A 15,965-nucleotide genomic window follows, 5' to 3' on the forward strand; every position below is an offset into this window, starting at 1 on the left:
GAAATCGGTGTGTAATTGGTTACCGGAGAAACCGGTGGGGTTTCATAGATGTGGAAATATGAAATGTCAGACTTGTGTACATAGGCGTGCACAGCACATTTTATTAGGGGGTGCACCGTCGGAGGGGTGTGTCTAGCACTGCCTTTTGGGCTTGTCTAGCACCATCTATTGACGGTCAACGCAATATAAAATATCCACCCTTGTTCCAATCCTAATAAAGCAGATACATTGTCAGATGTTGTGTGCACCAAACAAACTCCCCTGATGGCACTAACTGCAATTACACTGCTCCTCCTCAGCCTGGTCTGGCTCTCCCTCTCTTTCCTCTGCAAGCTGCAGCAGTTTACTTACAAGTCAGTCACTCACTGACACTGACAGTCGCAGACTAGTACTGCTGCTGCTGGAAAAACGAGTGACGTGTCAATGCTGATGCCGACCGCCTGCCAGTATTAAACTTGTCTTCCTAAGAGGAACGCTGGCTGCATGCTGATCCTCATCAGTGGCTGGCATTGGCATAGAAGGAGAGAGGTGGGCATTTGGCGGGTGGCCGTGCGAGCAGCATGACGTAATCACATCACGCTGTTTTTTTACATGGAGGTGGAGCTGGGAGTTTGAAAGCCGGTGGCAGTGGCACCCTTGATTAACCCAGGCGTCCAGTCAGTAATGCAGTCCTGACAGGATGCAGTGCAGAGGGGACAGTAATCAGCCTGCTCGGTGATCGCTGCATCAGGCATGTGACATCGGGGTGCCGGACATTAGGGGGTGCCTGTGCGCACCAGGCACCCCCCCTGCGCACACCTATGCTTGTGTATTCAGTAGTCGGAAAGTTAGGGGTTTTCATCATTCATTGCTAAAGAAGCTTTTTTAATACAATATTTAATCAATTGTCATTCCTCATTTGTAATATATATTCTGATATGCGGATGTGGTAAACAATATATAGGCCGGACGACCAGAACGGTCCATACCAGACTTATGGAACATAAGAGGATTATAACCAACAGAAAGAGAAAACACAGTTTATATATGCATATTAGTGACTGTGAAATGGGAAGTACCTAGATGTTCGGGATTGAACAAATTAAGAAAACCAACAGAGGAGACAGATTTGGCCTTCTCCCTAAAAGAGAGGCCTACTGGATCTTCCGCTTAGGAACCTTAATACCTCAAGGTCTTAATGATACAGTGAAGATTAACAATATTCATTGATTCCACTTATTAAAGATCATATGTAATCATTAACTAAGATGGTTTTTATATAGGTGCATCTGATATGTGATATATGATGTTTCTTGGTCTATTTTTTGAAATTAGTAGAATGGGTCGCTTGGATTGTCGGTGTGACTCATTTCTGTATATCAGGGGGTTTTAGGGTATAGATCAGGCATTCCCAACCACGGTCCTCGAGGCACACCAATAGTGCAGGTTTAAGTGATAGCCAGGCTGCAGCACAGATGGTTAAATCAAAATAACTGAGCTACCAATTAAGTTATCTGTGCTGAAGCCTGGATATCACTAAAACCTGCACTGTTGGTATGCCTCGAGGACCGCGGTTGGGAATGCCTGGTATAGATGTACCTATTTGGGACCACCCACTCATTCCTTTGGTCCACCAGATTTTGATCTGTGGCCAGAGATATGAGTTTGGATGTCATTAATTATATAGGAAAATGATAATATATGGTTGGTTAAATAAAATTAAATCCAAACTAAATATTGAGAAGTACTAATTGTGATCAAGTGGGATATAAGAAAGTATATGTGTATTCCCTATTTATATATACTGTATTTATTTATATTCTCTTTTTTTATATATATTTCTCATACATCCTAGAGGATGCTGGGGTCACTTCAAGAACCATGGGGTATAGACTGGATCCGCAGGAGACATGGGCACTTTAAAAATTTCAAAGGGGTGTGAACTGGCTCTTCCCTCTATGCCCATCCACTAGACTCCGGTTTAGAATCTGTGCCCAGGCAGACTGGTTGCACTTTAAGGAGCTCTACTGAGTTTCTCTGAAAATACTTTGTTAGGTTTTTTATGTTCAGGGAGAACTGCTGGCAACAGACTCCCTGCTTCGTGGGACTTAGGGGAGAGAAGTCAGACCTACTTCTGTGAGTTTAAAGGCTCTGCTTCTTTGGCTACAGGACACCATTAGCTCCTGAGGGTCTGATCGCTAGGTACGTCTAGATGCTCGTTCCCAGAGCCCGCCGTCACCGCCCTTGCAGAGTCAGAAGACAGGTGAGTAGAAGAAGATCAAAAGACTTCAGTGACGGCTTTGAGGTACCGCACAGCGATCGCACGCCGGTGCGCAGCATTTGAGCCTCAATAACTACCTGGCAAGAGCGGACTAAGTACCAGGGCACTGTCCGGACCCCCGCCATTATAAAAAAGTTTAAAAAAAGAGCGGGTCTGAAGCGCGCCATTACGGGGGCGGGGCTTAGCCCTCAGCACACAGCCCGACGCCAACTTCTCTACACAAGGCTGCAGAGACGCTGGTCCTCCTCACACTGCTGTACAAGTAACGGTGCAAAACGGGGGGGGGGGGCACAGTTGTTTTGGTGCATTATATGTAGCTTATAAAAGCGCTGCAGGTCTGGGACATCTTCTGTGGTGTTTTCAGTCCGGGATTAGACGCTGGGGTGTGAGCTGGCAATACTCCCTCTGTGTCTCTCTGACAGGCTTTACTGTGGGTCTGTCCCCTATAGGCCCAGTGTGTCTGTGTGTGGTGAGTGCACGTGTGTCGGCATGTCTGAGGCGGAGTGCTCTTCCCAGGAGGAGACTATGTTAGGGACACAAATGGCTGTGGGAGTGACCATGTCGGCACCGCCGACACCGGATTGGGTGAATGTTTTGAGTACCTTGAATGCTAATGTGGCTCTGATAAATAAAAGATTGGATAAATCTGAGTCTCAGAACCAGGCTTGGAAAAAATCCGTAGAGGATGTGTTGTTTCAAGTCCAGACCCCCTCGGGGTCACAAAAACGTTCATTTGCCCAGCTGGCAGACACGGATACCGACACGGACACTGACTCAAGTGTCGACTATAGTGATGCCAGAGTAGATCCAAAACTGGTGAAGAGCATTCAGTACATGATTGTGGCTATAAAAGATGTTACATATCACTGAGGACCCTACTGTCCCTGATACTAGGGTCTGTCTGTATAGAGGGAAGAAACCTGAGGTAACATTTCCTCCTTCTCATGAACTGAACACGCTTTGTGAAAAGGTTTGGGAAAATCCTCACAAGAAGTTTCAGATTCCCAAAAGGATTGTAGTGGCATATCCGTTTCCCTCTGGGGATAGGGAAAAATGGGAGTCACCCCCCATTGTGGACAAAGCTCTGTCACGGTTGTCCAAAAAGGTGGCTCTTCCGTCCCCTGACAAGGCAGCTCTAAAGGATCCTGCGGATCGTAGGCAGGAAAATACATTGAAATCCATTTATGTCACCACGGGTACGCTACTCAGACCAGCCATTGCATCTGCGTGGGTGAGTAGTGCTATCGAAAAATGGGCAGATAACTTGTCATCTGAAATGGATACCCTGGATAGGGATAGCATTCTTTTGACACTAGGTTATATCAGGGGCGCTGCAGTCTACCTAAAGGAAGCTGCGAGAGATATTGGCCTCTTGGGTTCATGGGCCAATGCCATGGCAGTCTCAGCTAGGAGAGCATTGTGGATTCATCAATGGAATACTGATGCTGACTCTAAGAGAGCTATGGAGTCTCTACCGTATAAAGGTGGTGTATTGTTTGGTGACGGGCTCGTTTATTTGGTATCTACGGCTACCGCGGGTAAGTCATCATTTTTACCTTATGTGCCCGCACCACAAAAGAAAGCACACCACTATCAGATGCAGTCCTTTCGGCCCAATAAATACAGAAAGGGCCAAGGATCTTCCTTCCTTGCTACTAGAGGAAAGGGAAAAGATAAACGATCACCGGCCGTGGCCAGTTCCCAGGATCAGAAGTCCTCCCCGGCTTCTGCCAAGGCCACCGCATGACGCTGGGGCTCCTCTGCGGGAGTCCGCACCGGTGGGGGCACGCCTCAGGCTCTTCAGTCAGTTCTGGGCTTGTTCGGCCCTGGACCCATGGGTCTTAGAAATAGTGTCCCAGGGGTACAAACTGGAGTTTCAAGACGTTCCCCCTTACTGATTTTTCAAATCGGCCTCACCAGCTTCTCTTCCAGACAGGGAGGTGGTATGCGCCGCAATACAAAAATTGTGTACAATCAAGTCATTGTCGGGGTTCCCCCGTCACAACAGGGAGAAGGCTTTTATTCGAGCCTGTTTGTGGTCCCGAAGCCAGATGGCTCAGTCAGACCAATCCTGAACCTCAAATCCCTCAATTTCTACCTGAAAAAATTCAAATTCAAGATGGAATCTCTCCGGGTAGTACTCTCCAGTCTGGAGGAGGGGGATTTTATGGTGTCGGTAGACATATAAAGGATGCCTACTTACATGTTCCCATTTATCCTCCACATCAGGCTTACCTGAGGTTTGCAGTTCAGGATTGTCGTTACCAATTTCAGACTTTGCCGTTTGGTTTGTCCACGGCTCCGAGGATTTTCACCAAAGTAATGGCCGAAATGATGGTTCTCCTGTGCAAGCAATGAGTCACAATTATCCCATACTTGGACGACCACCTGATAAAGGCGAGATCCAGGTACCAATTAATGCAGAACATTACGCTATCCCTGACAATTCTGCAGCAACATGGTTGGCTCCTAAACTTGCCAAAATCACAGTTGGTTCCGACGAGACGGCTGTCGTTTTTGGGAATGATTCTGGACACAGAATTACAGAGAGTTTTTCTTCCAGTGGAAAAGGCTCTGGAAATTCAGAACCTGGTCAAACAAATCCTGAAACCGCCAAGAGTATCGATCCATCAATGCACTCGGTTGCTGGGGAAGATGGTGGCGGCCTACGAGGCCATTCAGTTTGGCAGATTCCATGCCGGAGTGTTTCAGTGGGACCTGTTGCACAAGTGGTCCGGGTCCCATCTGCACATGCACCGAAGGATAACCCTGTCTTCCAAGACCAGAATCTCACTCCTGTGGTGGCTGCACAGCTCTCACCTCCTAGAGGGACGCAGGTTCGGGATCCAGGACTGGATCTTAGTGACCACGGATGCAAGTCTCCGAGGCTGGGGAGCAGTTACACAGGGGGAAAACTTCCAGGGAAGATGGTCAAGCCAGGAAATGTGTCTACACATAAACGTTCTGGAGTTGAGGGCCATTCACAACGGCCTTCTGCAAGCGGAACATCTTCGCAATCGGTCCGTCTTGATTCAGTCGGACAACATAACAGCAGTAGCGTACATAAACTGCCAGGGCGGAACAAAGAGCAGATCGGCTATGGCAGAGGCCACAAAAGTTCTCAGTTGGGTGGAAAGGCATGCAAGCGCTCTGTCAGCGATCTTCATTCCAGGAGTGTACAACTGGGAAGCAGACTTCCTCAGCAGACACGATCTCTATCCAGGAGATGGGGTCTTCATCAAGAGGTCTTTGCAGAAGTGACAAGTCTTTGGGGAATTCCTCAAATACACATAATGGTGTCTCGCCTCAACAAGAAACTTCAGAGATATTGTTCCAGGTCGAGAGACCCTCAGGCAATGGCAGTGGATGCCCTAGTGACACCGTGGGTGTTTCAGTCGTTGTATGTGTTTCCTCCGCTTCCTCTCATTTCAAAAGTGATAAAGATCATAAGAAGAACAAAGGTTCAAGCGATCCTCATTGTTCCAGACTTGCCAAGAAGAGCTTGGTATCCAGATCTTCAGGAAGTAATCATGAGAGATCCCTGGCCTCTTCCTCTGAGGGAGGATCTGTTGCAGCAGGGGCCGTGCATGTTCCAAGACTTACCGCATCTTCGTTTGACGGCTTGGAGGTTGAATGGTTGGAGGTTGAATGCCGGATCCTAGCCCGAAAGGGTATTTCCAAGGAAGTCATCCCCACTCTTATTTGTCTAAACATTACCACCGTATTTGGAGAAAATACGTGTCTTGGTGTGAATCCAAGAAGGCTCCTACGGAAGTATTTCAGTTACGATGTTTTCTCCATTTTCTACAAACCGGTGTTGATGCGGGCTTAAAATTGGGCTCCATTAAAGTACACATTTCAGCCTTATCGGTTTTCTTCCAAAAACAATTGGCCTCCCTTCCAGAAGTTCAGACTTTTGTGAAAGGTGTGTTGCACATCCAACCTCCCTTTGTGCCCCCTGTGGCACCATGGGATCTGAACGTGGTGTTGCAATTCCTTCAATCTCATTGGTTTGAACCTTTACAAAAGGTGGAGTTGAAAGTTCTCACTTGGAAAGTGGTCATGCTGTTGGCCTTGGCATCCGCCAGGCGGGTGTCTGAATTGGCAGCCTTGTCTCACAAGAGCCCTTACTTGATCTTCCATGAAGATAGAGCAGAGTTGCGGATGTGTCAGCAGTTTCTGCCGAAAGTGGTTTCGTCGTTCCACTTGAACCAACCTATTGTGGTGCCAGTGGCTACTGATGCCTTGCTGGAATCGAAGTTTCTCAACGTAGTCAGAGCTTTGAAAATTTATACAGCCAGAACGGCTCAGTTTAGGAAAACGTAGGCTCTGTTTGTCCTGTATGCTCACAACAAGATTGGGGCTCCTGCTTCCAAGCAGACTATTGCGCGCTGGATCTGTCATACGATTCAGCAGGCTCATTCTACGGCTGGATTGCCATTACCGAATCGGTGAAGGCCCATTCTACCAGATAGGTGGGCTCGTACTGGGCGGCTACCCGGGGGGTCTCAGCATTACAACTTTGCCGAGCGGCTACTTGGTTGGGTTCAAACACCTTTGCAAAGTTTTACAAGTTTGATACCCTGGCTGATGAGGACCTCATGTTTGGTCAATCGGTGCTGCAGAGTCATCCCGACTCTCCCGCCCGTTCTAGAGCTTTGGTATAAACCCCATGGTTCTTGAAGTGACCCCAGCATCCTCTAGGACGTATAAGAAAATAGGATTTTAATACCTACCGGTAAATCCTTTTCTCTTAGTCCGTAGAGGATGCTGGGCGCCCGTCCCAGTGCGTACTGTATCTGCAGTTATTAGTTATGGTAACACACATGTTGTGTTATGTTTATAGTCAGCCTGTTGCTGATGTTCATGCCATTGACTTGCGTTGTGTTGAATGCCATGTTGTATGGCGTGCTTGAGGTGTGAGCTGGTGTGTATCTCACCTTGGTTTAACAATAAATCCTTTTCCTCGAAATGTCCGTCTCCCTGGGCACAGTTCCTATAACTGGAGTCTGGAGGAGGGGCATAGAGGGAGGAGCCAGTTCACACCCCTTTCAAAGTTTTAAAGTGCCCATGTCTCCTGCGGATCCCGTCTATACCCCATGGTTCTTGACGTGACCCCAGCATCCTCTACGGACTAAGAGAAAAAGATTTACCGGTAGGTATTAAAATCCTATTTTTTACATGTTTTTTTTTTTTATGTTTTTATTGGTTTATATATAAATCCCTGTATCATGTTTGACATCGTAAATTGTAGTTAAGGGGAACTCTTTGTATGTTTAGTAAAATAAAATAAAATCCAATAATAAAAACTAATATGTGATTATTATCCACTGTACCAATAATACCAAATAGTAGATAATTTAAAATTAGTTTAATGTGTTTATCACATATATTATGTGTTGATATATAAACATAGTGTTTTAAGTCTTTTCCCTGAGCCCCATTTTTAGAAATTACTATGATGGATATGATAACTGATACTTAAAGTCTCTGAGTACTGTCACTATACTTGTGAGAATAACGGGGTTGCTGTATATTAAATTGAAATGAGAAATTATATGATTACTAACTAGAAGTGATCGAATGAAGATTCTAAGCTTAGTGATGTATCTATATATGACCATGGCAACTTAATAACTAGTATGAATGTGATACAAAAGAGAGATGAGGTATTGTATTCATACGTTGCCATGGCAATAGATAATGATGGAACAGATCAGACAGCCCAGGTGGACGCTCAAGAATGACGTCATTAGCTCAATAAGAGCAGGTGGAACGCATACATTACGTATGCGTGCCACAGTGATACCCGGAAGCAGAGAGAAGGTGAAACGCACAGAGTGTGCATGTGCGTGGTAGTGGCGCCAAGAAATCAATTAGGATAGTACTATTTAAACGGGCTAGTGAGAGTGGCTTATTATACTCCCGAGGAAGCCGCCGATCGGAGAGACGGGGAAACGCGTTGAGTTATACACAGATCCGGAATCTGCAGCTGAAGGCTCTGAGAGACCCTTGCGTAACTAACTGACTGTGCAGTGAAGGAGACTCCAAGGAGGGAACGTTAATGGTGAGATTGCCCAGTTCCATTGGGAGACCTTAAACTGCACCAGCAAAGGATTATTGTCTCATAAAAGAGCAGCTGCTTCTCATGCCTTGTAATTGAGGGATTTATTTGTGACTGTGACTATATTGATGGATAAACATAGATTCAGTGATCACTGTGACCATTTTATATAAACCCAATTCACAACAATTAACAAGTGAATATTGCTACCGTATTGACGGTTTACTAACCAATTAAGCCCTGCTGGACAAATGAGACTGTGCTTATATTAACCTGCTGATTGCATCAAAAGCAAGGATAAAAAAGCTATTTTAAAGACTACTAAAACCATCAGTCTCAGCTTGTTACATGTGATTGTGTGGAGGATAAGAGACTGTGCTTATACTAAATCTACTGGTTGGCGCAAGACTAAACAGTTGACTGCAAACACTGTGAAAATGACTAATCTCTATTTGCTACGTGTGATCTCATATTAATAGTTGATTAACTAAGCATCCAACAGGGATATATTGATAATCATTTATTAGATAAATTCAGCTGAATTACTTGTTATATAATTGTGTCTTTGGGATAGATGATCTATTGATATCCATTATTAGTGTTTAAGGGGCCATTGGTCACCTGGATTAGCTATACAATAAAACACATATTTTGGTATCATGCATTAATAAATGACACCCGGAATAAGGTGTTATGTGTGGCAGCTATATGATGACCAAAGGTTCATTGTGGTGGTTTTAAACTATTATATTGTATTTTAATTGACACCGGTGTGTGTGTGTGTGTGTGTGTGTGTGTGTGTGTGTGTGTGTTTGTTTTTATTTTGTGTATGTGATATTGTGGGAATAAAAATTGGTATAAAATGATTCTGGTATGGCAGCAATTCATTAGTTTGTGTTTTTGCCTGTGACTGTGTGCCTGTATCTGCTGTGTGGTTTCACTCTCAGTGTTTCCCAGATATTAATGTCACTATATTCTGTACCCTGGGCTAGGTGCGTTTGGGTCAAATAATATAGTATTACTCAGTATTTATCACATACATATATTCTACTGTGTTACAGTCGCATAATACTGGATTCTTTTCGCAGGTATTGTATTTTGTCTGGCTTTATCATACTAAATAGCCCTGTTGTTGCATTTCTCTCATAATGTCTAACAGAAAGGGCAGTAAATCAGTGGAAGCTCCTGCATCATGCGGAGCATGCTCCAAGGATTCACCAGTGGGGGAAGTATTGTATTATGGTCTGTGTATTACTTGTTATGCACCTCCCAGTCAGTCCGCAGCTCCTGCATCTGCACAGGAGCCAACCTGGGCTGCGTTCACCAACCTACTGGGTACTCTGGTGGAACGCCTAGCACCCCCTATGGGACAACCTGTGTCACTACAGTCACAAATTGCCCCTATGGTTAATCCGCCTTGGGCGGAAAATCTCTCTAACCAGCTGCAGCAGATCAGTCATTGGTGAGACAAAAATCTGCCCCAGGTCACTCCCGTGTCCCTGGGTCCTCTAAGTGGGCTGCTTCCTCCTCACAATCCACAAACCTCACTGATATTTTCATCAATTGAGTGGGGGGAGCACACGGTCCTGTCAGACACTGAATCCTGTGTTACTGATGAGGATTCTCCCTTGCAGATTGATGTCCCTGCCTTAGTGGTTGCTCTTAAGCATATCCTACAAATCTCTGATGAAAAGGATTCCACTAATGTGGCAAAGAAAACTGATAAGTTTAAACAGCAGAAGGTGGTTAAAACTGTATTACCCCATTCTGACCATCTAGTGGATATTAGGTGGGAACCCTGGTCTTATCCAGGGAAGAAATTCCCTCTGCATAAATAGGCCTTAGCTCACTATCCTCTCCCTGCAGAGTTGTGTAACAAATGGGAGACTCCACCACCGGTGGATTCTCACATCACCCGCCTCATGGTGTCGTCCACTCTGTCTGTCACCACTGTCATCTCACTGACAGAACCTACAGATAAGCATATGAAGGGATGCCTGAAGTTTATATACTCCCTTACAGGGGCTATTCATAGACCCACTATAGCTGCCTCCTGGGCTGCTAAAGGTATTGAGGCATTAGAGGAAGAGCTGCCCAAGGATATATCTGACAATGCCAGACAATTCCTGTCTCACATACCACCGCTGCCTATTACATTCAGAAGGCGTCCCCTGAGGTGGGTGTAATGGCAGCCAAGTCGTCGACTACGTCTGTCCTGGATCGCTGCATACTGTGGTTGAGGTCATGGAAAGTGGACCTAGACTCCAAAAAGACCTTTGAGATACTCCCCTTCACTGGGGACATTTTGTTTGGGGAAGACCTAAATAAAATAGTGTCTGAACAACAGCCACTAAGATGGCTTTTCTCCAGACTAGTAGAGCAAAAGGTACCATTTTGCTTTCCTTTCAGCCTCAAGGGAAAGCAGAAGGTCAGGCATACCCGAGACAATCTCGTGCTCCCAAAACCACCAAGCCCAAGGTGAAACAATCCTGGGCAGCCTGCTTCAAAACATAACAAGCCTGCTGCATGACAGGGTGGGCCTCCCCCTGGGGGATCCCAGGTTGTGAGGCCAACTTCTACAGTTCGCCCAGGTCTGGTTAAAGACCACTTCAGATGCATGGGTACTGGAAGTTGTCTCTCACGGGTACACTGTCTCCTTCAAGAAACGTTCCCCACGCCAGTTCTGCACTACGGCCCTCCCTTTGGATCCGTTAAAGGTGCAAGCTCTACAAACGGTTGTGAGTTCTCTCCTGAGTACAGGAGTGGTTGTGCCTGTACCTCAGTCCCAGAGAGGCAGAGGTTACCTGTTTCTGGTCCCGAAACCCAATGGGTCTGTCCGGCCTATACTGAACCTCAAATCTCTGAACAAGGTCGTGAGATTGTCCAGGTTTTGTATGAAAACGCTGCGCTACATTGTAGCTGCTATGGAACCCTGAGATATGGTATACCTGGATATACTGGATGGATATCTGCGTATTCCTATTGACATGTTGCATCAGCAATTCCTGCTGTTTGCTGTTGGCAACCTTCACTACCAATTCCAGGCTCTGCCAATTGGACTGGCTACAGCTCCTCGGTTCTTCACCAAGGTCATGGCCGTGATAACGGCACATCTCCGTCGCCAGGGAGTCAGGATCCTGCCGTAATTGAATGACCTGCTGATTCTGGCAAATTCTCACGAAGTCCTCCTCAGTCCTCTGCAACTGACGGTGACCTTCCTGCAAGCCCATGGGTGGCTAATCAATTGGAAGAAGTTCTCCACTGGTCCCAGCTCAGAGCACCTAAGGGGCACTCTTGGACATGCACAGTCAAAGACTGTTTCTGTCTCCAAAGTCCTGAAGCTTCAGGACAGGATAAGATGCTTCTTTCATCGTCCCAGAGTGTCAATACACTCGGCGATGCAAGTACTTGGCCTGATTGTGTCGACTTTCGACACGGTAGAGTACGCTCAATTTCATTCCCGCCCACTACAACAGTTAATCCTGCCTCATCGGATCAGATCTCAAATGATCTCCGACTCCAGAGGTTGGTTCAAATACTTAAACCTCATACCTCATCGGTATTTGAACCCTCATTTAAAAAGGGAAATCAGTGAATATCCAGATTGCCTCAGAAATAGTTTTTTATGGTCTTTCTGCCTCAGCCAGTCTATGTATGCATGTAAAATTGGCAAGAATAAGGATCTGAACAACGTTTACAAGGGCCATATTGTTACAGCTAGACAACTGGGTCAGAGCAACTCCAAAACTTCAGGTCTTGTGGGGCGTTCCCAGTATGCAGTAGTTAGTACGTACCAAAATTATTCCAACTGAGGAAAACCGGTTAACTGGCGACGGGGTCATGGGTGCTTAAGGCTCATTGATGTGCGTGGGGAGTGGAGGCTAGCCCATCTGGTCCTATCTCACAGAAGATCTATTGTAGCACAGATTGCTGAAAAACGTAATGCTCCAGTAGCTATAATTACAAAGATATCATAACACAGTGCATTGTAGCTACAGATTGGTCAGAATGCCTGTGCTTGACCCCTGCCCAACGCTGAGAAGCACCTACAATGGGCGTGTTAGCATCACAACTGGACCAAGGAGCAGTTGAAAAAGGTGGCCTGGCCTGATGAATCAAATTTTCTTTTATGTGGACAGCTGGGTGCATGTGCGTAACTTACCTGGGGAGGAGATGGCACCAGGAAGCAGTATGGGAAGAAGCCGTTGGAGGCAGTGTGATGCTCTGCTGGGAAACCTTGACTATTGGAAGTATTGCTCTGACTGCTGCGGAGGTGCAGGCACACTTCGGGATTCCGCCGGCATCTCAGATGCTGAGGAGCTTGTTGGACCGCTGTTTTCCACCGGGTGATCGCGCTCCAACCTCCAAGGTTTAGGGTAAGACAGGGAGAACTTGCTACCAGCCCAGTGGGGCATTCAATGGACTGAAAAGTACCGTGCTTCCACCAAAATAAGGACATAAAAGAGCTGTTTACATTTGTACCTGCTGGTTTTTTTTTAGTTGTTTCTTTTTAAACTTTTTTATTTAAATCTTTATCTTTAATTACATTATCTTTATTTATTTTCCTTTTTTATTCTATTTGTATTTTCATTTCCTGACTCTCTCTTCCCCTCTCCTCCTCCTTGGCTGAATCCCTCCTAATCCCGCCCCTCCTTTCTGTGAATTACAACATATACTATACCATATACACACACTATAGCGCTCGTAGTTACCCATTTGCTCCTAGTACATATTATAGTCAAACTTGCCACTAATGGGCCCTACACACCTGGCGATTGGCCGCCGAGGTGCCCGACGGCCGAAACGTCTGGCGGGTGGCCCGGCGCAGGGGGAGATGACTGGGAGAGTGAAGTTTCTTCATCACCCGGCCCCATACCCCTGCATGTTAATATGGACAAGATTGTCCATATTGGCATGCGTGTATAAACAACCCGGCACCAACGATGAATGAACGTAGGGCCGCGCATCGTTCATCGTTGGTGCCTACACACTAAAAGATATGAATGATATCTTGTTCATTAATGAACGAGATCGTTAATATCTTTCAGTGTTAGCGTGTAGGGCCTGTAAGTCAAAATAGCACATATATCTCACCGTGTGTATGCACCTGAAGTATTAGTGTTGCAGCATGAACACTGTATTTATCTGCAAGCATGTAGCCCAATTGGAACACAGTCTGGACAAATGTTTTACAGTATGGCTGAATTACAGCGCTTTGCTGAAACAAGGATTATAACATTTGAGTATGGTGTGAGCTGACTTGGTCTGCAGATTTCATTGTTCATTTGGTTTTTATTGTGGCAGGAGTTGCTCCATTGAAAAGCTGGACAGGATTGTACTGTACATGGGGAAAGTTGGCAGGTTTTCCTTGATCTAAACCTGCTCCTCACAGAAAGATAGATATCTCAGACTGTCACAGTCCGTTAACTGCATATGTTTCTGTTGTGTTCTTCCTAAAACTGCAGAGCAGTTGGCACAACATGAAGCTGTCAAGATCTTTTCTACTTCACTTCCTCTGGCAGTTGTTGGGGGGTTTTTTTGGTTGTCTTTTTTTAAATAAGCATCTTTAAAAAACAAAACTGATTCTTCTAGTCACTCACAGTGACTGACTAAGTAGCATTTATATCCTGAGAAAAACAGCTTAAAATATGCTGAAACAATGAAACGGTGTGCGTAAGAAACTTAATACGTCTTAAATGTCACAGCTGCATGTAATGTTATATTTAAAGGTTTAATGTCTTCAGTAGTAAGAGATTGACTTTTGTAAATATTAACATGTTTATTTGCAGAAAAACAAATATTTGTAAAACTATAGCAAGATCACACAATACTTACAGTATGTCAAGTGAAACACGGTGAGATCCCTGCTATGTTCGATTTTGACTATGCGATTTCCCTTGAACTCCCCCAGAGCCCAGATAGCACAGATAGGACAGATTTTGACTAAGTGCCAATTTTGACTATACTTTGTACTAGATAGTCAAGATTGACTTGCCTGCACAGTCTATCTAGCCTTACAATACCGACCTCACGGGAGCGCGCATCGGGATCGAATCTGTATCGCAAGCTGCCTAGCACCATGAGATATGCACTAACTTTTCATAAGATTTTAACTATATAGTCAAAATCTCACAGATTTATCTCACCGTGTGTACACACCCTAAGATTGTCAAAAAAATTGAATTTGTTTTTTATAGAATTCTTTTTACACAGAGAGCAAGAGACAGCTAGCAATACCATTCAAAGTGCTATAAAACTCTATTGTCTGCTGCTGCACTGAGCAACATTTGGGGAAGTCCTGAAGATGTAAGGGGCATATGTATCGCAATCTGCCTCACAGATGTGAATGGGATGTGATGAATACAACCAAATCCGATGTGCGATAATTGAATACATTGCAGGGATTTAATAGTTATCGCATGCAGAGACAGAGCTTGCTAAAAAGCTCTGTCCCTGCAAATCCACTTACGGCAATTCTCGGGGTATTTTATTTGAGTGTGTGACAGAGCATGCACTGTCACCAGCTGCCCCCCACAACAATCCCCCCTCCCCCCGATTTCACGTACCTGCAGCCAAAACCGGTGATCTGTGAGGGCAGACGGTCATCTGATCCTGTGCTCCCGCTGCTGTAAACACTTTATTAAACTTGGGGTCACAGCAGGAGCACAGCGATCAGATGACCAGCTGCCCACACCGGATCACTTGTCCCTGGGTGCAGGTAAGTGTTAGTATTTTTTGTCTAACTTTTTTCCACACAGTGATCAGCCTGTGAATCCATCAGATACACATGGCAGATCACCACGGCCGAAACCGAGCACAGTCTTCACTGCCAGCAGGCTGAGAAAGCTGTGCAGGAGTCGGGGAACTGGTGGGAAGTCTGGATAACGCTATCTCTAGATAGCATTATTATCACAGGGTGTTTACTTTTTTTTTTTCTAGTAAATCCCACTACAAGTATGGAAAATTTGATCTGGAATGCAAATTTAAGGGCTTGGAGGAGAGTTTTGCTTAGTCTCCTCCAATTGCCCTTTAGTACATTCTGGTGATGCTAAAATAATGTGAAAACACACTTTTTCACATTATTTTAGTAAAAATAATTTTGATAAATAAGGCCAAAAGTGTGAAAAGATGAGCAGAGATTAAGAGACATGTACTAACTTAATTTCCTGCTTACAAACTAATAATATAAGACATGACTTACTTTATTTCTGTAATTTGTCTTTTCTGGCCTTCACTTTGGACATTGTTTTGTTATTAGGTCAGCCGCAGGAGGCGCACATTTATTCCATTAGAAAGCACTAGCAAAAAAAAGATGCTTCTCACAGCATAACACCCTCCTGCTCCTCCGTCCTCAACTGAGTTCTGGAATCAGTTGCAGACCAATAGACTGCTGCTGCTCATTGTGACACGTGTGTTCCATGATGTCACAATGTGCAGCTGCAGCTTGGCAGCAATTTATTGGCCTGCAGCTGCACATTGTGACATCGTAGAACACACGTGTTACAATGGCCAGCATTCTATTGGTCTGTAGCTGCTTACAGAAATCAGTTGGGGGAGGGAGGAGAGTGTTATGCTATGAGAAGCATCATTTTTTTTGTACTGGCTCGTTCTAAGAGGCCTCCAGCGGATGCAATGATAACA

At 45.2% G+C, this 15,965-nt stretch overlaps 1 long non-coding RNA gene across 1 annotated transcript in view; it reads right to left on the bottom strand.

Annotated features, from left to right (window-relative positions):
- Window positions 1-15,669, bottom strand: part of LOC134935348 (uncharacterized) — a 50,918-nt gene extending 35,249 nt beyond the window's left edge. The window contains exon 1 of the long non-coding RNA XR_010180075.1: window positions 15,526-15,669. This is a non-coding gene — a long non-coding RNA (uncharacterized LOC134935348). The remainder of the gene's footprint in view (window positions 1-15,525) is intronic.
- Window positions 15,670-15,965: the final 296 nt, after the last annotated feature.

This window comes from Pseudophryne corroboree, chromosome 6 (assembly GCF_028390025.1).
Source record: "Pseudophryne corroboree isolate aPseCor3 chromosome 6, aPseCor3.hap2, whole genome shotgun sequence".
Classification (NCBI taxonomy): Eukaryota; Metazoa; Chordata; class Amphibia; order Anura; family Myobatrachidae; genus Pseudophryne; species Pseudophryne corroboree.